Genomic DNA, 23,178 nt, shown 5'->3' with positions numbered 1-23,178 from the left:
AGAGGCAGAGGTAGAGGAGGCCGATATGGAGGCCGTGGTAGAAATCAGAATATGCAGCATACTCAAGAAAACCAGTCCTATGGAGGAGGACGTGGTAACTCTAGAGGCAGGGGGAGCCAAAGAGGTCGTGGTGGATGGCAAAGAGGCCAAAATGCAAACAGTAATGTTGAATGCTACTACTGTGGTAAAATGGGTCATATGGCTAAAGACTGCTATAAAAAGCAGAATGACATCATGAATGGAAAACTGCAACAAGGGAATTATGCATCTTCTAGTAGACAGGGTGATGACAGAAATGAGCACTTGTTTATGGTGCAGCACATGAACAATTCTGTGACAAGTGCAGAAGAAAGCAATGATATATGGTATGTTGACTCAAGTGCATCAAACCACATGACAGGTCATGCAGAATGGATGGAGGATGCAAGAAAAATGGAAAAACCAGGATTTATGGAGACTGGTGATGATACTGCACATCCTATTGTGCAGATTGGAAAATTTCCTTTGTCTATGCAGGATGGGAAAAAGAAATACCTCTCCGATGTATTTCATGTCCCGAATATCACCAAGAATCTGGTTTCTGTTGGTCAAATGGTTGAGCAGGGCTTGCAGGTCAGATTTAATCCTCATGGATGCTTTGTTGAGGATATGAAAAATAAAGGTCGCTTGATAGCAAAAGGGAAGAAGAAGGGCAGAATGTTTACATTGGATGCAGACATGTCTGAATTGAGTGCAGCAAGGTTTGCACATGGGACCGGTGTAGTTGCAAATATTGATATCTGGCATAAACGCATTGGTCGTGTTAATGTACAGCGACTTAAATCAATGCAAGCCCAAAATATTGTTGCAGGTTTGCCGAAATTCAAGGTTGCAGAAATGCATAAGGTATGTGAAGCCTGTCAGTTTGGAAAACAGGCAAGGAAACCATTTCCTAGACATGTTCAAGAGAGTAAGAAGCCATTGGAATTAATCCACTCTGATGTGTGGACAACTAAAGCTGCATCTCTTGGAGGCTGTCATTATTTTGTCAGTTTTATTGATGACTATAGCAGAAAAGTTTGGGTGTATTTTATGAAAAAGAAAAGTGAAGTTTTTGGGCATTTTAAAACTCTTAAAGCGATGGTTGAAAAAGAAACAGGCCTGCAGATAAAATGCCTAAGGTCAGATGGAGGGGGAGAGTACCTCTCAAATGAGTTTGCAAGGTTCCTACAGGAGCATGGCATAAAGCAGCAATATTCATGCAATCATACCCCACAACAAAATGGAATTGCAGAAAGGAAAAACAGGCATATTGGAGAGGTATCTCGTGCCATGCTCAATGAAAAAGACTTGCCAGATTTTTATTGGACTGAAGCAGTTGCTACAGCAGTCTACATAATGAACAGGACTCCCACTGCAGCAATACATGGAATGACTCCAGAGGAGAGGTATACTGGTAGGAAACCAGATATTTCTCATTTGAAAATTTTTTGTTGCATTGCCTATGTACATGTGCCAGATGAGTTGAGATCCAAGTTGGATCCAAAAGCCGAGAAGTGCATCTTTATTGGTTCCTCTCTGCAACAAAAAGGGTATTGATGCTATAACCCTTCTACTCGTAAGTTTACAGTGAGCAGAGATGTTGTTTTTGATGAGATGAGTAGCTGGTATAAACCAGTAAATGTGATTGATGATGTAGATGCACAAAATGGTAATGCTGCACAGAATTCACAGCAGCAGTCACAAAATATTAGTGGACCTGGAGCGTCCTCTAGCAGTGGTTCACATTCTTCGCCATGGACAGGCAGATTGAGATCAGGAGAATCTTCTCAAAGTACTGCAGATAGTGGTATGCAGGTATCGCGAAAAGGAAAAGAGAAGGTTGATCAGCCCATATTTGATGTGAATGCAGGTCACTCTTATGTGGATGGTGAATCCAGTGGCTCAGAACAGAGCATTGATGATGAGTTGGGTATTCCTTCTATTGTTACACCTGGAGTAAGGAAGACCAGGGATGTTTTGAGAGCACCTGGGAGTGAACCTACTTTGCGCAGGTCTACGAGAGCTAGGTATCCTGTGGATAGGCTGAAATATGATGGATTTACAGCCATTCACTATGCATATATGGTCAAAGTGATACAGGAACTAGAACCCACTTCTTTTGAGCAAGCCATGGGAAAAGAAAAATGGGAGAAAGCCATGGATGAAGAAATGGATGCCTTGGAAGCAAATGCTACATGGGAATTGGTACCTTTGCCTAAAGGTAAAAATGCAATTGGTTGTAAGTGGGTTTATAAGGTGAAGCACAATGCAAATGGTTCTGTGAACAGATACAAGGCAAGATTAGTAGTTAAGGGGTATGCACAAACATACGGCATTGACTATGAAGAAACATTCAGTCCGATTGCAAGGATGGCAACCGTAAGAGCAGTCATTGCTATGGCTGCATCAAAGGGATGGTCTTTACATGAGATGGATGTAAAGAATGCCTTCTTGCATGGTGATTTGCAAGAAGAGGTCTATATGGAGCAGCCACCAGGTTATGTGCATGCTGTTCATCCTGAGTTTGTTTGCAGGTTGAAGAAAGCCTTGTATGGCTTGAAGCAAGCACCTAGAGCATGGTCTGACAAGATAGGACAGTATCTTGTCACTATTGGCTTTCAGATTTCCAAGGCAGATTTCTCACTTTATGTGAGAAAAACAGAGAAAGGTATTATGCTACTTGTCATTTATGTTGATGATTTGATTATGACAGGTGACAGTGATGAAGATATCCTTCATGTGAAAATGCTATTGAAGCAGAAGTTTGAGATGAAGGATTTGGGAGAGCTGCGTTATTTCTTGGGCATTGAGGTGATTAGATCACCAAGTGGGATACAGCTCTTACAGAGGCAGTATGGATTGGACATGCTGTCCAAATATGGTATGACAGGCTGTAAGCCTATTTCAGTTCCTTTGGAGCAGAATGTGAAGCTGAGCACAGATGCAGGTGGGCTTCTAGAAGACCCTACTATGTACAGACGCATAGTAGGAAGTTTGATTTATATGACTATTACCAGGCCAGATTTGAGCAGGCTCCAAGGAAACCACATTTGGATGCGGCTAGACGCATACTCAGGTATGTGAAGTCCACATTGCAGTATGGACTATTTTATGAGACTGGGGTTCAGATACAGTTGCATGGATACACTGATGCTGATTGGGCTGGTAGTATTTCTGATAGACGATCTACCAGTGGATATGTGTTCTCTTTTGGGAGTGCTGCAGTCACTTGGAGCAGCAAGAAACAGCCTACAGTTGCCTTGTCGAGCACAGAGGCTGAGTACAGGGGTGCAGCAATGGCTGCATGTGAGGTAGCTTGGTTGCATAAGCTACTTTAGGATATGCATCAGTCTCTACAGATGGACCAGTTGTCATTTATTGTGACAACATGAGTAGTATACACTTAGCAAATAACCCAGTCTATCATGCTAGAACAAAGCACATTGAGGTGCATTATCACTATGTGCGAGAGAGGGTTTTACTAGGTCTTATTGATCTAGTTTATGTCAGCACAGAGAATCAGGTAGCTGACATATTCACGAAGGCATTAGGCGCAAAGAAGCTGCGCAAGTTCAGAGACCTGCTTGGTGTGCAGGAATTGGGATTGAGCTCGAGGGGGAGTGTTGAGATATCGAGCTCCACTCGTGATACGCCAGGGTGACCGTTGTGTATTTATGTCATCGACTTGTCAGTTGCAGACGCGGTTGGTACACCGCCCATGAATAATAGCTATATGATAGCTATCCTTATCTACTCTAGTTCGTGGCTCAGTTAGTATGCCACCTTAGTTAGTTGAGTTTGGTTTGATACCCATATATAGGGTTCTTCTATTTCTTTGTACTTGAGTTCTTTTGGCTTACACAACTAAGAAGAGAAAAACTGTTTTCAGCCTCCACCCTTGTGCGTATTCCCCCATTGTGCAAGCAAGAAAGCTTCAAGTGAGACTCCTTCCTTTTCTCCCACAATCTTGACATTCCTTTGTGCCACTCCCAACTGAAACCACACGTACCATGACACAGGAATCAGTGCCAGCTATGGACACGACTCAATTAATGGCAATGATACATCTCTTGGCTAACAAAGTGGCGGAGATTGCCCCATAAGCAAGAACAAAGAGGCCAGCCGCAGTAGATACAAAATCACGACACGACCCTAAGTGGCTGAAGTTGGAAGCATCAACCACTATGGCTCCTCTCACAGTGTCACCAGCAAACACACTACGATGCATATGTGAATGAACTCCTCACTGAGTTGAGCAAGGCCAGAGAGGAAAAGAAAGCGGCCTTGGCAGAGCTAGATGTTGAAAAGGAAACCTCCGCAACTTTTAGGCTCAACGTGTCCAAGCAAGCTACAAATCATTAAAAAGAGCTTAAGGCCCTAAAAGAGCAATTGGATGCCAAGACCAAGGAAGCTCAAGAGAATGAGGATCATTTGAGGTGAATATTGGAGGAGGAAGAATAGGATGCACTAGCTCTTCTAAAGAGTCAGAAAATGTTAGTTCAGCAGTATGATGAGCTAATGGAAAGGACCGCTCTCTTGGAGAAGCACTAGTAGGAAGAAAGCCAAGAGTCAGAAGAGAAATGTCAAGAGCAAGAGGATGCCCTGCCGTTCCTGCTATGGTATGAAATAGAGGAGCAAGGAAGACTAGAAAGAGAGATCCAATTCCTAGAGCAAGAAAGGCAGGATGCCACAGGAAGAAGCACACATGAGCTGAAAGATGACTTGCAAAACACAAAAAGAGATGTGGAAACTCTCATGGCTATGGCAATAACAGAAAGAATATTGCATTTTGCAGAGTTAGAAAGCTGTGACCAGATCCGAGAAGAACTGTTAGAGAGATTCGCAGAGGAAGAACTATAGTTTACCATTGCGGAACAAGAAAGGAAAACAATAGAAGAGCAGTTGAACCGCCGCAATAAGGAGAAGAAGCAGATGCTAGACGTAGTGAATGAGCAGCAATAGGTGGTAGTGATATTGTCTCAAGAAATGGAGGAGGGAAGGAAAATGATGGAAGAGAAGGCATGGCAATGGGAGCAGCACAACTTTGAAAGAGTGTGTGGACTAACAGAACATATGGCGGTGAGTGAATGTGAAAGAGTGTTTGCAGAATCAAGAGTACAGGCTGTCGAATTGTGCTCAGACACTCAGAGACAAGGCTTCTTGAGCATGGTGCTGAATGTCACCCAAGTTGAAGGCGAGGACTCAATGGAAAGGATGAAGAGAAGTTAGAATTGACATCTTGTGCCTTGAGATACAGCCTTCAAGAACACACCCTTCCAACAGGCACAAGTATTACTGCGGCACAACAACACAGTTACCCACGGCAAGCCAGCCTTTCCGTTGACAAGCTTAGGGAACTAGGGTTTGAAGGACAAGTGCAACAGCCACTACCTGAAGACCAGCTGTGACAGTAGAGCAAGCCACAAAAGAGAGGCTAGACTTTGAGCAAGAATTTGAGGAAGAACAGCGTAGAGAGCCCAGTCTGCCCCTGCTTGAATTACCATCGAAAGAGCTAGAAGGGGCAAAAATTCCTGAACACATGGTAGCAGCCTGAAGAAGAAGGCAAGAGCTTGCGGAGCAAGCCCAAAGGAGAGCAAGAGTATGGCCATAGCAACTCCCTGAAGAGCCCATGCCGATACGCGAGGATCCCCATCCCGTCAACTGGTCTTAGGAGTTGCCTATATGGAAACAACGAGAGTTCCTTTTCTTATCCACGATCTTTGGATCATGTTCTACCCCTAGAGATGGTGGCAAGAATCAACAAAATGGCTAATGACCTCGCCAATAGATGGATAGAGGAGAGAAACATTGTACTTACCAAATGGAGGCAAGAACCAACAGATTATTGGCAAGACAAAGTGAACCAAGTTCCCAAGACCACGTCCAAGGCTACAAGGCGCAACCAAAGTGGAGGAGGAGGATTTGGGATACCAACTTTGATGCCTGGACTGCTTTCTGCAGCTCATTTCCTGAAGAGCAGAACTACCCCATCTACATGTCTTACCCCCTCAAGCATGGAGTCGACCATGACAAGAACCTGCATGGGCCCCTTGATTTCCCAACAATCTACAATGTCAATGCACAAACTCCTGAGGGATGCTTGGTTTTTAGATTGGAGGATATCCTTCCATCCATCAATTTCTTTCTCGAGGATTCCTTCTCATGTCCAGACCTGGAATTGATAGTAACCTGTAATTACCTTAGGCTCATTAAGTTCTTACTTAAGCAAAAGCCTACAGCAGAGGAAGCCCACCCCTCCCCGCTCTTTTTTTATATCAACTTAGGCATCGATAGTTGCGCCATGGCTAGGCTCATGATGAGGGTGACCTTATTCCCCTCCTTTTGCACAGAAATTCTAGAGGACATGAGCGATACCCGCTTCACGAGGTGTAACCATCCCTTTTTGTCATCAACACCTCTAAATGTAAGAGCTAGCATCAACATGAGCGATACCCGCTTCATGAGGTGTAACCATCCCTTTTTGTCGTCAACACCTCTGAAGGTAAGAGCTAGCATCAAAGAGTATCTGCAAAGCCGTACATTTTTGACTAAGTGCTTGAGGCAACCTCATGGACCATTCGAGGATGATAGGAATACATCATAAGAACTCTTTTTGTATTCTAGTTGCAGCCATGATCAATAAGTCATCTAAAAAAAACGAAAAAGAGAGAGAGAGAAAGAAAGAAAAAAGAAAAAGAAAATAGGCCAGTACCAGGAATGAAAAGAAAGAGGACACTAGAGAACAAAAAGATGCAAGAAAGAGAAAAGCAAAGGTTTGAAGATCTTGAGTGCCACATTCACTGCACCTAGGGTTTCCACCTAGCCCCTTACCCACCTCACACTTAGGGCACATCAAGGGCAGGACTACCAGACATGTCACACTAAGCTCTGCACCGCACCTATGACAATGCACGAACTGGGTCCTCAAGTGTGGGACAACACTGTGGGCTGCACACACCACACGAAGAGGCAGACACACCCCTTAGGAAGTACACAACTTTGCCTTGCAGGTTAAGATTGGGCCGTATCAAGGGGAAAGCACATCAACCAATGGATCCGCCCCAACACCATTTTCAATTTCAAGGGTAGATCTTTGTCAAGACACCTTTCTGGAGGGACCCAATTCAACACCATTTTCAATTTCAAGGATGAATCCCTCCAACACCATCCTCGACAAGGGCATGTATACAAACTCAAAAGGCCACCCGGCCACCAACACTACCACCCATCAATGACATGCTAACACTCGGCTAGGAGGGGGTAATGTTTACTGCAACACCAACAACAGGAAAAAAGCGAGAAAATAGAAAAATCTAAGAAGCAGGAAAAGGTGTAAGGCAGGCATGGAGAAGGCATCCAAAAGAATAATAAGTTTTAAAAAAATCCAAAAGCATGGGAACAACCGCCAAAAGTCCAAGGCGCAACCCCCGAAGTATGGAGGAGTTAAAAGCAAGAAAGCGCACCTTGAAATGCAAAGGCGCTCTCAAATCCTTGTAAAAGAGTGCCAGGCTCCCTCTTGTGCAAATTCTAAACTTAGAAGGGCGGTAGGACTAGCTAGGAAGTGAATGAATGGAGAAAAAGGGCCTAGGCCATGGTCGGCCATGTAAAAATTGTGGATGACCACCCGTGGGAAGTAGGGCATGTATATAAACTTGAAAAGTGAATGAGAAGCTCATTCTTGTGTGTGGAAAAAACCTTCTTCTTCTTCTTCTTCTCTTCTTCTTATATTCTTGCTTGTGCTTGAGAGAGGGAGTGAGTGAGTGTGAGGGAGTGAGAGAGTGTGTGTGAGAGTGAGGGATCGAGGAGAAGAAGCTCCTCATCTCCTCTCTTCATCTTCTTCTCTTATCTACTCTTCTCTTATCTCGCGCGGCTATGGAGGATGGAGCTTGTTGGAGAGGGATTGAGGTTGCTCGAGGTTGCTTGAGCTTGCCTCAAGGATCGTGGAGCTACCGGCATACATGGAAGAGGAGGGTACTCGATCGGGCATCAAGGTAAGCTCACTACACCCCATAGGTAGGGAGGGCACGTCGGCTATGTGAGAGGTAGCCATGGCCGCTGGCTTGAAACAATTGACCAATAAGTGGTCCGTAGGTCTTGGGGGTTGAGCTTGTAGCTCCCTTCACTATCATACTATCTCAAGATCATGGTTTTAAAAACTAAAATATAAAAGAATAACTGCATTTGGGTTGCCTCAGGCCCTTAGAGTATCAGTTGCAAGGACTACCATGAATCGTAAAATTCCTCAAGTTTTTGGGGAATACATTCATATTGAAGCATTTATGCCATATGAAAAGACAAAAAGAAAATCTATCAGCTGCAAGGACTGCCATGAATCGTAAGATTCTGCAAGTTTTTGGGGAATACATTCATATTGAAGCATCTATGCCATATGAAAAGACGAAAAGAAAATCTAGTTTTGAATACAATACGTTTAACAATATATGGGTTGATCTAAGAAGAGTGGAGATTGCAATGGTTCTCATGTATAGACTGACATTAGAGGAATATCACGTTGTTTTGAAGTTTGCCTTGAAGTTAGATGAAGCACAGGTTCAAAAAGGACAAAAGATGGAAAGAGTCAGCATTTACGTCATGAACAAGGTATTGAAATACAACAATGGTGGGGGTCAAGCACCAGTGCATAAGTTCCAATTTGAGATGGAGATTTGGTGGGTTGGTGCAGCTCAGGTACCAATTGAGAATCATCAAACACTGAAATGGTTGTTCACTCATACAGATATTCCAAACATTATTAAGTCTCAAAGTGAAGGAGAAATATTGGTTATTCATGGGGTTGGTAATTTTAATGTGGAATGGCACATGAGCGTTAACTTGAAAACTATAAAATGTATGATTGGAATATGTAATGGGGAAAATGAAATATATCCTTGTATTTATTGCATGGAAAGTGTTGGGTCTAAAGATTGGAGCAACTTGTACCCTACAAGAAGAGCCCCAATTAGAGACTCTATAGATTTGAGTAAAAATAAAAACAAGGAAGATATATGGGATCCAATTCTTTCAATTCCTCTTACAAATGTTCATATATGTACTTTGCATGCAAAGATTAGAATTATTGATAAACTTCTCAAGTTGCATCTCGACTATGCATACTCAATTAAGCCTTTGTCTTTATCGGATCAATGTATTAACAAATGTGAGACATTACTCTCCAAAATGGGTTTTCATGGAGGTCAAGTTTACTTTAAAAAACATCCAACACTTTCAAGGAAAATAAGAGATGTCTTGGCTAATGTGTCAATGGGAGGCTCAAAAGCAAGACGCTTTTTAGGAAACCATACAGGAAAATATGTGAGCATTACTTAGGAGCATTGGAGAGAGCTGTGTGGGATAATAACAAATATTGCAAGCACACCACGACTTACATTTCTAAGGATGGAGGTTTGGAGACACCTTGATGTCTTCCTAAAGCACCTTTAGCAACAAACAAAAACCTATATGTATTCAGAAGAGTTCAAATGTTCAATTACAATCTCGTTCAAGCAATAAAGGAGGCATGGGGAGAAAAGGATATCACATTTTATTTGGTAAGAGAGAATATTTAATCCAAGATTTCTTGATAAAATTTCCAATGGCATAAAATGATTGTTACTCTTTTTAATTTGTAGCATATCCTTCATATCCATGGGCCTTACTTTGTGGAGGAGCAAGGCCCCCTAGCAACTTATAGTGGCCAAGGCATGGAAAAATCTCATTGTCAAGCATATACAAGTTTTTTTCGAAGCACAAGACATGGAGGATGACTTACAAAAATCAATGCTCTTTGAGGAGCTATTCAATTGGTTTTTTCAACAACTTCAAAGAATGAATACTAAAGATGACAATAAAACTTGAGAAATCATAGTATTTTTCAAGAAAGAAATGTACAAAGCTAGCTCTCAGGAGCCTTTACATCATCCTCCCCCTCCGAGATATTTCCTCTATAATCCATAAATTTTATTCTCTTGTAGCCAACTATTGATTTTATATCAGTTCGTCTTGCTGCCAAAGCATAAGATGAGAGGGCCGGAAAGTATCATGCTCTAGAAGCAAAGAAACCAAGACCATAACCAAAAATCCTAATTGATGCAGTCTTCTCCAAAAACATCACCTTGTGTGCATTGTACTATAAACCTAGAGAAACCAAGTAGCCTTGTAAGTGCCTTGATAAATAGTATAGGCCATGTTGCTTCCTTTGAGAAGATCTTATAAAATACCAAGAAACATGTGGATCAATCCTTGCTAAGTAATGGCCAAGTGCAGCATCTTTCAGTGAACTAATACCAGTTCTCGTCCCTTTACCCGTCCCAAGAAGTTATCACAATCTTCAATCGCCAAATGTTAAAAAAAAGATAAATGTCAAATGAATGTTGAAATCAAACATATTAATGTATATCTTACAAAATTTGAGATAATAGTACCAAATGATTTTCATCATTCTCTAGCTTAGTTGGATTCCATATGTTAATTGATGATTGTGCCTCATTGGTATCTTCCAATTATTTAACATATTGCGACTATTCTCTTCCAAAATTGGAAATTCCAAGTCGATCTTGAAGGCCATGGAACTCCTCTTCAATACTCCCATACTCTTTCTTAACATTCTTTGCCTCATTAAAACAAAGAAAAAGAGCATCCCCTGCTTCAATAAACTTGACGTCCCTAAATTCAATGTCAAGTTTAAGCAACTCTTCTTTTGATTCATTTTCGATGTCAAAAATACCATTTGTAGCATCAAAAGCCTTTGCAATGATCACTAAACAATAATCCTCCCTAAGATTGAATAGCCTTTGGATGCCTAGTAGCAATATCTATTTATTGTCCTTGATAGGGAAAGTTGGAAGTGAGGCAACAATATAGAAAGAAGAGTCACATAGAAGATCTTCATTTGCATGGTTTTCTTCAATAATGGTCTTAGTTGATTTTCTTCAATAATGGTCTGAGCTTTGAATTGGGAAACATCTAGTTTTCCAACAATATATGCTTCTTGCTCAGGTGTAAACATTCATTTTCTCAGGTGTAAACATTCATTTGCTACCTCATCTAAAAGGTAGAAGCTGGAACATTTTGGATTCTCTAATTGTTGTTCATCAAATTCAATAGGATATTTAACAAGAGCATATGCAATGAATGCATCTGGTTTTGACATTAGCTTGCATTTCCTAGAATGAGCAGAACAAAACAAATCTAAGGCACAAAACATGTCAAGAGAATGAGATGTGCACTTTCTTGAAAAAAAATCCTTATATGGAGGTGAGCTCCCAATAAGTACATGAACATATTCATTTGCATCCTTTTCAACTACCAAAAACGCAAGACTTTCAATCTCAACAAACTCCTCAAAAAACATTGAGTTCAAGATATGGTCAATATCCCAATCAGGGTTGAAAATATCCTTTGCAGTTCCATAGTACGACAACTCCATGCCATTCTGAAGAAGAAATTCTAAGATCCTTTTCTGACGGAGAAACCTCTATGATCTGAGACAATCCAAGAACCCTCAATGGTGACTTGCCTTTGATTGGAGACTTCCTAGGCATTCCCACACTTGCTATTGAAAAAGGGGAGGAAATAGTGGGAAATTCAAGGGAGAAGGCAAGACAACCAGAAGCCCTTGACCTTGATGACAATCTTCTTCTTTTCAAATTAGGGGTGACCTGCTCTTGGGAGCCTACAACATCCTTTGGTTCAAACATGAGTGAAAGCACGATACGGTGCAAAAGTGTGCATGCAACCTCACAAACAATGCCTCCTCGATTCATATTTGCAGATCCACGATACATCGCAAAAGTATGCAACCCCAACCTCACAAAAAATGCCTCCTTGCTTCGTATTTAGGGATCCACAATACAGTGCGAAACTGTGCACCCAACCTCACGAACAATGCATTCTCTCTTCGTATCAAGGAGTGCAAATAAAAGCGCAAATCGACATATGAAAAACTGCAAGAGCAGCTCAAATCTAGCTAGGCTTGATAATTTTCCAAGAAATTTATAAATGTCTAATTACGTGTATATATAGACAAGGACAATGATTTGCCATGTGGACAACCACGTGGATGGCTCTTACAAACCCTAGCCAATAATACAATGCCATGTGTCACCTACTCCAGAGGTATAAAAGACCAATGATAGCTTACATGGCTCACTTTTTGCATCCACGATCGTGGAAGACGATACATAGTGGGTGACCAGTTGCATTGCCAACCATCTTCAAATGTCGTGTTGTATCGATTAATCGTGTTTCAAGCTTGGCTTTAAAAACTGCACTTTCCTGGATCCAAAAAAGAGACAGGGCGTGAATACACTCGATGCATTATCTTAGTGTGCCTTATGAGTGGTGTTCAATTTGTAGATACGGAGCAAATACCTAGCAATGTCGAGCCTAACAATTGTTGATTCACACTGTACCTGTGAATTGCCTAAACGTCGAGCCGATTTGACTTGTGGATACAGTGTGAGCAAGCGAATTTTAGTATAGCGCTCGAGTCCACTTGTGTCGTATCTATTGTTAGGTATCAAAATGCCTTACCTTTATTCATAAAATCAATAACAAAGTATTCTCAACAACCTCCTGAAGACAAAGAATGGGTGCAAGCTACCATTTCTTTTGCATGCCAATTTTAGTGGACACCCTTGATAATCTATAAGAAATGTCTTTGACAACTTTGATAAATGGTGTCCTTGGAATCACATGCTGTGTAGCTCTTTCTACCTTCCTTATCTCACTAAAACATTTTTGAGTATAATAAAATCTAGAATTTCTCTTTCTCTTAAATTTGGAAGGCTCTTCTCCATGGGCATAAGAGGGTCCACGTTATGTCTTTTATGAATAAAGGTAACACCATCATTCCATATAGAGTTACTTTGATGAACAAAGACATCAGTATGGTCAACGAAATCAAGTATAGGTTCGACAAGATATTGAGGCCCTTGCCCACTTCTATTGATAAAAAATCCTTTGAGGTCCTTAACGCTTCTCCAAATTTGTCTACAAGAGCAAAAGGACCAGTGATCGAGGAGGTGACACATTTATACCCAACAAAGACCACGTCCCAAGTGTCTGTCCAACAAGAACAACCACAAGAGGTCATAGAGTCGAAGGATGAAGTTTGCATGAGAAAAATCATTGTCCTTGGCCATACCAATCTAAAAAGAATGGGGGAGATATACGGGCAAATGGTTGTGAATGTCTATTGTACTTCTTCAAAAGAGGACTATCTAAGTATATCCCTTAAGGAAAAATCCATGCTTGTTAAGAAAGATATTCAATTGTCAGATTCTGTAGTCTTTTGTTGCATAAAGGTAAGGCATTTTGACTCAAAATTTTTACTATATGGAATGATGGTGTTGTTCATTGCAAATGACATTTCTTTGTTTTTGCTATTAGTTTTAGGGCATTGATTGTTTCTCTCAACCAAGAAATCTCTAAAACTATATTTATTGGTGATCCATTGTTATCAGTGGAATTATTTTCAAGATCTCGTTCAAATATAGAAATATTTTTCAAAAAAATCGGTCCAATCACAAACTACCATATTTTTTTTCCTTACATCGAAAGATATGCAATTTTGCAAAGGGCTTGATGTATACTTTTTTAATTGTATGCATTTCTTACTTACATTTCACTTTGCAGAAGACATTGGAGCCTAATATATATTGATATTCTCACTAGAGAAATTATCCTTATGAACTCTCTCAATGGTATCCATGGCCAAGCAAAAATGTGTGTTGAATAGAATAATGATTACTTTTTGGTTTATTGTTTATTTTATTTTATTGTCTTTTTTAGTAACATGTTTCCATTTACAATGCTGGTAGGCTGGTGGTTATCTTTTTGGACACCACATATGAGGATATTGTTGATCCTCAAAAACCATATAGCTTTCTCCAACAAGAAGTGGCCTTACAAAATGATGCACATTCTTGTGGATGGAGAGTGATTTCAAATTTTTGTAGGAGAATAGATTCAAAGATTATCAAGATAGATGGGGTTAATGTAAGAATCTTTCACTTTTTTTTTTAGCAACATGTATTTGAGTTTTCACAACTACTGCATTATCATCAAATTTTATAATCATTCCATTTGTTTGTTTTATCTCCCTACGAGTATGAACTATCCCTACAGTTTCCAACTTATTATAATTTTCCTCAGTGTGCCAAGATTACCCTGATTCATACACATGGTGGATAAGAGAGAGATGAGAGAGATGTATTGAGTTGATTTTGGATAGGGCAATCATGCCAGTCGACCTCAACTTCCCTCCACTAAAATCCTCAACTAAGAGTAAGGGTAAGGAAAAGGGTAAGTCATCTGGAAAGACAAGTAAGGTAGACTCCAAAAAGAAAGAAATGGCAATACTTTCTCATCCATCTTCTCATGAGAATCCTGAAGAGAAGAGGCCCCCTATCCAAGTCAAATTCTTCAAGCAACCAAAGAAAAATTGACACTGTAAGGAGATTAGATATCTTTACAAAAAGCAATGAAGAAGTTACAAAGCTAAAAGAAGACAAATAGATGCAAACGAAGCAAGATCCTTGTATAATTACACTTCAATTTTGTAACTCTTGATTCAATGAAAAGCTTTTTGTCAAATGTAAATTGTCATCAATGTTTTCATATTTATGGCTTGCAGCTTACAATTGTGGGGGGCAAGCAACTAATACAAGAGAAAGAGCATTCATCTCTTTTCCCAACTATTTTACCATTTACTTTGAACTTATATTCAAGGGATATACAATCTAGCATCTCCAAGGTATCCCGTACATCTTTAGGACTCCAATTGCAAGTGATATTTACCTCTTTTTCTATAACTTGCACCTTAAGTTTGAAGTGCGTGCAATTTGTATCAGAATCCACGAGAATCCAAATTTCTAGTTTAAGTTTGTATCTCCTATAATCAAAGCCCAAAGCAAGAGTTTGACGTGCTATATTATAACACATAGACAAGGATTGGAGGCATATAGTACACCTCATGGTGTCACCCTTATGGTCAACCTCTCTAGATTTCCAAAGCCTTCCTATAATGTTATCTAGTTCTGCTTCTGCAAAATTTCTACTTAGCCAAGATACTTTTGTTCTTTGGAAGTTTACTATTTTGAAGTAGCCCACAAAAATATGTAAGGGGATAAACCATGACAAGAGTATTCTTCTTGAGATCCTTCCAGTTGTCATGGACTTTTGAATATCTTCACATATTTTGAATTTAAGACTATGCATCATTGCCGTATCAGGAACCTCCCAAATTAGAGATGAGAGACTTGGCAATGGCAAATGCTCGATATGTCCATATGTACCCTTTCTAGATGGAACCACATACTATGCATAATATGTATAAATTCTTCTCTCACTAAAAGAACCAATGGTCTCATCAGCATAGATAATATTTGCAAATGCCTTATGAATTGCATTGAAAGTTCCACTCAAACTCTCCACATGTTGCCATTCAGTACTTGTTGACAGAAATATATCTACAACCAAGAATTCGATATTAACACTTACTTTAATGAAAAAAATATTACATATGTTATTAACTTAAGACAAACTTACAATGCATCTATTGGCAAACATGTTCGTTAGGAGACAAGTGCATATCCTTAGGAGACAAGTTCGTTAGGAGACAAGTGCATATCCTTGGCCATGTAAACATGTTGCACTTTGACCAACTACCCTTCATTCGTAATTTTGAAAGCAATGATATGCTCCTTCCAATGATATTTTATATCCTCTCTTTTTCTTATTTTCACCTTGTGAGAGTCTTTGCAAGAGGGCAACATGGTAACCCAATCATTTATGCAAAAGGTTTTGGGCTCCCAATTTTTGTCCACTTCTTGGCTATAGACAATGCAGGGGTTTATTAAATGAGAAGGACGCCTTTTGAATGCCATACTTAGATTAAATTCGCAAAGAAAAGTGCTCACTGAGAAAGGCAAATGAGCAAAGAAAGAAGCTCACCGAGAAAAGCGAATGAACTTAAAAGGAATATTAAGAAGACTAATGAAAATATATTGGGGGCGCCAAAAGCTCCCAACTTTTAAAAAAATCATTATTAACTTCACAACATCTTTATAATGTCCTTTGTCAAATTTAATAAGTAAATAAGGACGTCGAGACTACCAAAACATGTCAAACTTTAGAGATTTTGGCTAAAAGAGAGGAGAGAATCACAAAGTGAACTCTATTATCTCCAAAAAGGAGGAGACAAGAATACTATATTCTTGCACATGTGGAAAAATCTCTTTGATCCTTTCCTTAATATCATAATTAACAAAAGTGCATTTTTTGAAGTGTTTTTGGCCCTAATGTCTACTTTTTTTTGTGTTTTATATGTTCTCATATCAAAGGTTGAATTGATGTCATGTAAATAATTCTAGTAGATGTCTATTTATTTAATGGCATTGTTTTTCCATTTTCTACGTCAATGTGAGTATGATAGGTCTTTATGTGAGCACTAGATTGTGCTCGAGAGACTAGATTAGATGCAAGATTTGTTACAAGAATTCTAATTACAAGATAATCCCATGTAGGGACACAAGGTACAATGATAACAAGATACATAAAATCCCACAACCCGGGATCATATGTATTGACAACATGACTCGATAGGATACCAAGACCGTAGGTATCGATACAAGATATCAAATTTACAAGATCTCCCTCAATGGGGATGAGCGAGATACAAGATAGTACTAGACCAAATCTCGTACTACGAGATTACAAGGTGACAAGATAACAAGAGACAAGACAAGACTAGATACCATGACTAGATAAGAACTAGAACTCGAACTCAAAGTGACTTGCTTGGAGGTCTCAACTCCTTGAACTCCCAAGACTGGAATTGGAAGAACCGAGAAGCTCTATGGCAGGCCCCTCTTTTTATAGGTGTTGGACGGTGGCTAAAAATCTTCTAGAATGTTCCATGATAATATCATTGATGATGCAAGCGATGAGATGGTATATGTTCTACAAGGTTCAATCATGACATCATCTCTTATGCAGGTGATGACATGGTATATCTTCTAGATAGTTTTATGATGACATGGCAAGGGTGGGTTCACGTGGTTGGCTCGAGCATGTCCTATTAAGGGTGCATTGGCATGGGGTGTGGATTCATATGCCATGAGCAAGAATTAATCCATACACTTGATCATGGCATGTCCGTGACATCACCCCCTCCTTTAGCAATGAGTTTCGTCCAAGTTTCATTGGATTCCTCTTATGAAATTCTTGACCTTTGAGAGGTGCTCTTTTTAGATATTATACAAGTTCCCAAGTGCAATCATTGATGTCATATCCTTTCAAGTGAACAAGGTATTCCAATCAACCCGAAAGATCCTCGAGTCTAAGACATGCTCATCGATCTAAAATTCTTCATGATCTTCAATCTGGGTAGGTGGTGGGGGATTAGATCTCTCCCCCCTCAATGGTGAACTATGGTATGGCTTGAGCAAGGAAACATGGAAGACTAAGTGGATCTTCATGCTGCAAAGTTGGAGTCAATAAGCAACTAGGTTGATCTAGGCTATGATAGTGAAGGGCCCAAATCTTTGGTGGTCTAGCTTGGTGGAGGGCATTGTTGTTTAGAAGTAATGACCATTCTTAATCATCGACTTTGTATGTTGGATGTTGGAGACGATACTAGTCCTCACAGTGCTTGGACTGATTCTGAGCCTTTTGAATTTGTTGCTTGAGTTCTTGGTGTATATTTGCTAGGTATGAATTGGGGACCTCAATCGTCGATGATGCCGTCTGGGAGTCCATGTAATCTAAAAATGTATTTTTGGAAGAGTCTAAGGCTAGTTGCGCCTGTGATGGTCTTGGTGGTAGGCACTAAGTGTACCATTTTTTTGAAACTATCCACCACAACAAGAGTAGTGTCATATTTGTCTAATTTGGAAAGATCAGCTATGAAATCCATGGATAGAGAAGACCATGGTCACGTTGGAATGGGCAAGGATTGCAGGAGACCATGTGGTTTGTGACGAGGTACCTTGGCCATGTTGCAAGCATCACATGATTTTATATATTCTTTAACTTCTTTCCACGTCTAGGCCACCAAAAATCTCTTAAGATAAGCTATAAGGTCTTATTAACTCCAAAGTGTTTTGTTGCTCTAGGGTGTTATGGCATTGTTGGACTACCTAGAGACTCCACTTTTCTAGAGGGATGTAAAGTAGATCGTTATAGTATAGCAATCCATTAGTTTCCTGAAACTCACAAACTTCATTTTCTTTTCCCTTTTGATGTTTTATATTGACATTGTTGGCCAAATCATCATGTGGCAAGGCTTCATGGATTAACTGATCAGGGTAGAGTCGTCTTCGTGACAACTAGAGATGGTTGCTAGTTAGAGGTGCTCTGGCTTGAGTAGTTTTGCTCATTGTTGATCAAAAGGCTCTTCTCCCTTCTTAGGTGCCAGGTAGGATCTTGTTGTTAAAGCATCTAATTGGCATTGTTGGTGTCCTGGGCGATAGGTGATGGCACAGTCAAACCTAGATAAGAAGTTACTCCAGAAATATTGTCTTCAATTGAGGATGCGGGTTGTCATAAAGTATTCTAGATTTTTGTGATCTATATAGACGATAACTTTATGGGCTGCACCCTCTAGGTGATGATACCAAGTAGTATCAAAGGCATCTCCAATGGCAAGGAGTTCTTTGTCATGGATCTCATACTTTATCTTTGGAGGGGAGAACTTCCTTGAATGGAATGCCAAGATGCATATGACCATCATCTCCATGTTGGGACAAGATGGCTCCTAAGGCATAGTCTGATGCATCGGCATCCAAGAAAAAGCAACCAGAGGCTTCGAGTGCCTAATGAACCCCTTGACTAAGTTCTCATCAATATTCTTGCATAGTTCAGCTAGTTCATTAGGGGATAGTCTATAGATGGGTCCAAAAGGTGGTTGCACCCCTTCATGGAGTTCTGTAGCACAATCTCAAGCAAGAGATATGCATTCTTTTTTTCAAAGACATCTTGGAATTCTTGAAACTAGCTTGGTAGCTTGACTGACTCATTCGTACTAGATTCTTGAGCTAGTATATGACATATCATGTAGGTCAATTCTTATCTTGTTGTGTGCATAAAGACTTTGGCTCCTAGATATACTGACTTTCCTTGATTTTCACAATGTGTAATCTTTTGCTTAACCCAATCAATTTTTGGGTTGTGTTTCTTTAGCCAAAGCATCCCAAGGATGATTGGATCCATAGGACTGGATATGGAATTAAAGCATACACAAGATTTGTGATTGCCAATACTCATCATGAGTGGTCGGGTTTCCTTGGTAATATCTCCAGATGCTAGAGGTCTTCCATCCATGACTTCAACTAGTGCAAGATTGGTATTTTGGAGTACTAGAATATGGTATTTATTCACAAATCCATCACCAATGAAACATGTGGAGGCCTCAGAGTTGACCAGGGCTTTGAGGAAAAGGGTCTTTCTCGACAAGATCATCTCAACTGTGACAAGGAAAGTTTCTATGGGTGTGGCTGGAATCAAGAGACCCTCTCTTATATTAAGGTCCGGCTGTATGGAGGGTGGTTGTAGCAACTCTTGGGGTTCTTGCCCTCTTATTTGGAAAATTTAGGGCAATGCGTCTAGGGTTTTCACAATATAGGCATAGAGTATTCTCTCTTCATCTTTGCTTTTCTTGTGGGATCAAGGGCTAGAATTTGGTATCATCTATTTGCATTGGTTTAGGCTTGGTTTCTTCTCTGACTGGGGTTAGGTTCCATTGGTGAGGCCTTAATTATTCTCACTTTTCTTTCTTCCTATCAAACAATCTATTATCACACTAGATGGCTTGCATAGTATAATCATTGAGTGTCTTTGCCTCAAACATAGTGAGCATGAGGTCTTTGATGTCATCTCGAAGACCCCATATGAATTGCCTCATAAAATACTCCTCATGCCAAGTGAGATCACAAATTAATTGCCTAAATTCAAACGCATAAGCAAAGATAGGGCGGTTACCTTATCATAGCTTCCAAAGTTTTATTTGTGCTACTCAACCAGTGTGTCTGTATCTCCAAATGTGGAAGTGAGCTCATAAAGAAATGCCTCATAATTATGAAGTACTAGTATATTCTTTTCTAGGATTGGGGTGAACCATGATAAAGCTTGACTACAAAGAAAAGTCCTAATGAATCCCACCTTGGAAATGTCATCTGGATACCTATCTAGTTACGTACATATATAGATCTTTACTTATTGCAAGAATCCCTTGAACTTCCGAAGGGTCGCCATTGAACTTCTCTGGCATGCTAATCTTGGGTTCTCTTGTTGGGGGTTGATAAACATGTGGAATCATCTAATCACTTCCTCTATTGTTCTGCAAGTCTCGGATCTTGTTTTACATCTCTTGAAGTGCAAGGCCTAGATGCATAGGGTATTCTATTTAAAGCTATGCTTTTCATTCATTCAAGTCTTGAATTTGTTGTTGGAGGTCTTGAAGGAAGGCCACGATTCTTTCAAGGGTTGCCTCCATGGTTCTTAGTAGGGCTAGAAAGTAGTCTTGCCAAATTGTTATGGGAGCACTAGACTATGCTCAAGAGGCTAGACTAGATGTAAGATTTGTTACAAGAATTCTAATTACAGGATAATCGCACATAGGGGCACCAAGTACAATGATAACAAGATACAAGAAATCCCACAACCTGGGACTGTAGGTATAGACAATAGGACTCAATAGGATATGAAGGATCCCACAACCTAGGACCATAGGTATGGATACAAGGTATCAGAATCACGAGATCTCTCTTGACAGGGATGAATAAGATACAAGACAATACTAGACAAGATCTCGTACTACAAGATTACAAGATAATCGGAGACAAGACAAGACTAGATAACGTGACTAGATAAGAACTAAAACTGAAACTCGAAGTTACTTATTTGGAGGTCTCAACTCCTTGAGCTTCCAAGATTGGCATTGTCAAGACCAAGGAGCTCTATGGTGAGCCCCTCCTTTTATAGGTGTTCTAAAGATTTTCTATAATGTTCCATGATGATATCACCAATGATGCAAGTGATGACATGGCATATCTTCTAGAAGGTTCTATGATAACATGGCAAGGGTGGGTTTGCATGGTTGACTCGAGGATGTCTTGTGAAGGGTAAATTCGCATGGGATGTGGATTCATATGGCACATGCAAGAATTAATCCATACACTTGATCATGGAATGTCTATGATATAGGTTATTAGCTGTATTACCAAGAATTTTTTTTGCCCTTGGTGAGTTTAGTTGTAGCTAGAATAAAAGCCATCACAAAAAACAAGAAGGTTGATCTTAGGAACATTGCTCAAAAGATTCATTAGTTTTTCAAGCCATCCAAGCCACCAGCAAAGTATAAGAGAAGATTTTCATAGGCTGTGAGATATCTTAGAGGGATCAAGCTCTCAGACATACTTGAAGAGGTTAATCCAACAAGTTTCAATGTGTATTGCTTCTTACCTAGTGACATAGGTAAGAGAAATGATATTGTTGATTTGGACTTAGAATGTGTTTAGATCCTCAAGGATAAAATGTGAGAAGTAAATGACTCTATTCTTCTTGCTAGATTGAGGTATAATATACCCCAAAATTTTTATTATTAAGAATGTTATTTTCAAAGCATAGTTTTTTCCTATAATCACTATCTTACTACTTTTACTAAATGTATGATACATGAATTCACTTTCAATATACAACAAAAATTTGAGATTCTTGATCCTTCAACCTCCCATTATATAAGGCTAAGTGAGCTTAAAATAAACAGATTTGACCATTGGCTCAATCGAATTGATTTTGATACTTTAGAGCTTATTTTGATTCCATACCATAAAAGGTTAGTTTGCTATTTTTTTACTTTAAAAATAGCATATTATACTAAATTATTTACCTATCATTGTTTTTAGATATTATTGGAGCCTAATTGCCATAAATTACATTGATAATAAGTAGCGTTTTTAAATCAATTGTTTCAAAGAAATCCAAGAAAATGCTAAGATGTAAGTTGAAAAATCCAAGACTCCTTGATCATTTAAACTTTTATTTGTTATAATGCCTTTAAATTTTTTTAATATAAAGGTATAAAAATATTGATTGAAGTGCTAATAAAAAGCCTCCTATTTTGTTCTACTTGCATAAATGGAGTAGAGATAAGTTGTGGTAAGTTTTTTATTAAAATATATCAAAATAGTGGTTCCATAAACTAAAATAAATAAGTTGCATAACTTTGCTTTATATTGATGGTTATAGAGCCCTCATTAAGATAATAGTCATTCTTGTGGTTGGAGGGTAATTCAAAATGCTGGAAGATTGGTTATGTTTATTTATCTTAATGCTGACAAACTTATAAAGATAATGTGAAAGATATTTAACTTTAAGATAGTGTTTCACTCAAAAGATGGTCTATTGCAAAATAACACTAAACTAACACTTGTTTATTCAAATGCGTGATAGTTTTTTAATGAATTGTTACAATACTGAGCATGTTTGCAATATACGAGCAAAAATTTTCAAGTATATAATTGTCAAATGCATACAAGAAGAACAAAAAGACAAATATGCTATAGAGAGTGTGGAAGTAGAAAAGGAAGGAGAGATACCCTCAACATTGAAGAGGCAACCAAATCATCAAATAAATATAAAAGAACTTCTAAAAAGAATGTTCCTTTAAAAAAATACCTTTTATATATATTTTTATAAGACCTCATGTATGTAAATCATAAACAAAAAAATATATAAATTTGCTACAAAATCTAAACTTGTATTTATATTAAAAGTAAAGATATAATTTTTTCAATATCCTTATATTATATTTTTCTCTCTTCTCTTTCATATCTGCATAAAAATTAGCATAGATATTTAACATTCAAAAAGTGAAGTTAAATATACACCTAATATATATATAACTTGATATACAAACTTGTCATTTTTATTACGTAATTTTTTTCTCACTTAATGTAATGTACATGATGATCTAAGATTTAATATTGTAATAATGTCCTCATTGAGCCAAACATTAAGATCCACTATAAGATCTTTGCTAAAATCCTCCAGATTTTGATTCAAAGTAACTAGATTGCCACCAACATAATCCCATTGATTATAATAAAAGTTAAGGATGAAATTTTGAGTAGCAAGCATGTATTTACAAGAAATAGA

The sequence above is a fragment of the Lygodium microphyllum genome, chromosome 1 (genome assembly GCF_053477565.2).
Source record: "Lygodium microphyllum isolate KBCC chromosome 1, Lygodium_microphyllum_v1.1.10, whole genome shotgun sequence".
In the NCBI taxonomy this organism is placed as follows: Eukaryota; Viridiplantae; Streptophyta; class Polypodiopsida; order Schizaeales; family Lygodiaceae; genus Lygodium; species Lygodium microphyllum.
The sequence above is the reverse complement of the archived record's forward strand: the minus strand, read 5'-3'. Positions refer to the sequence as shown.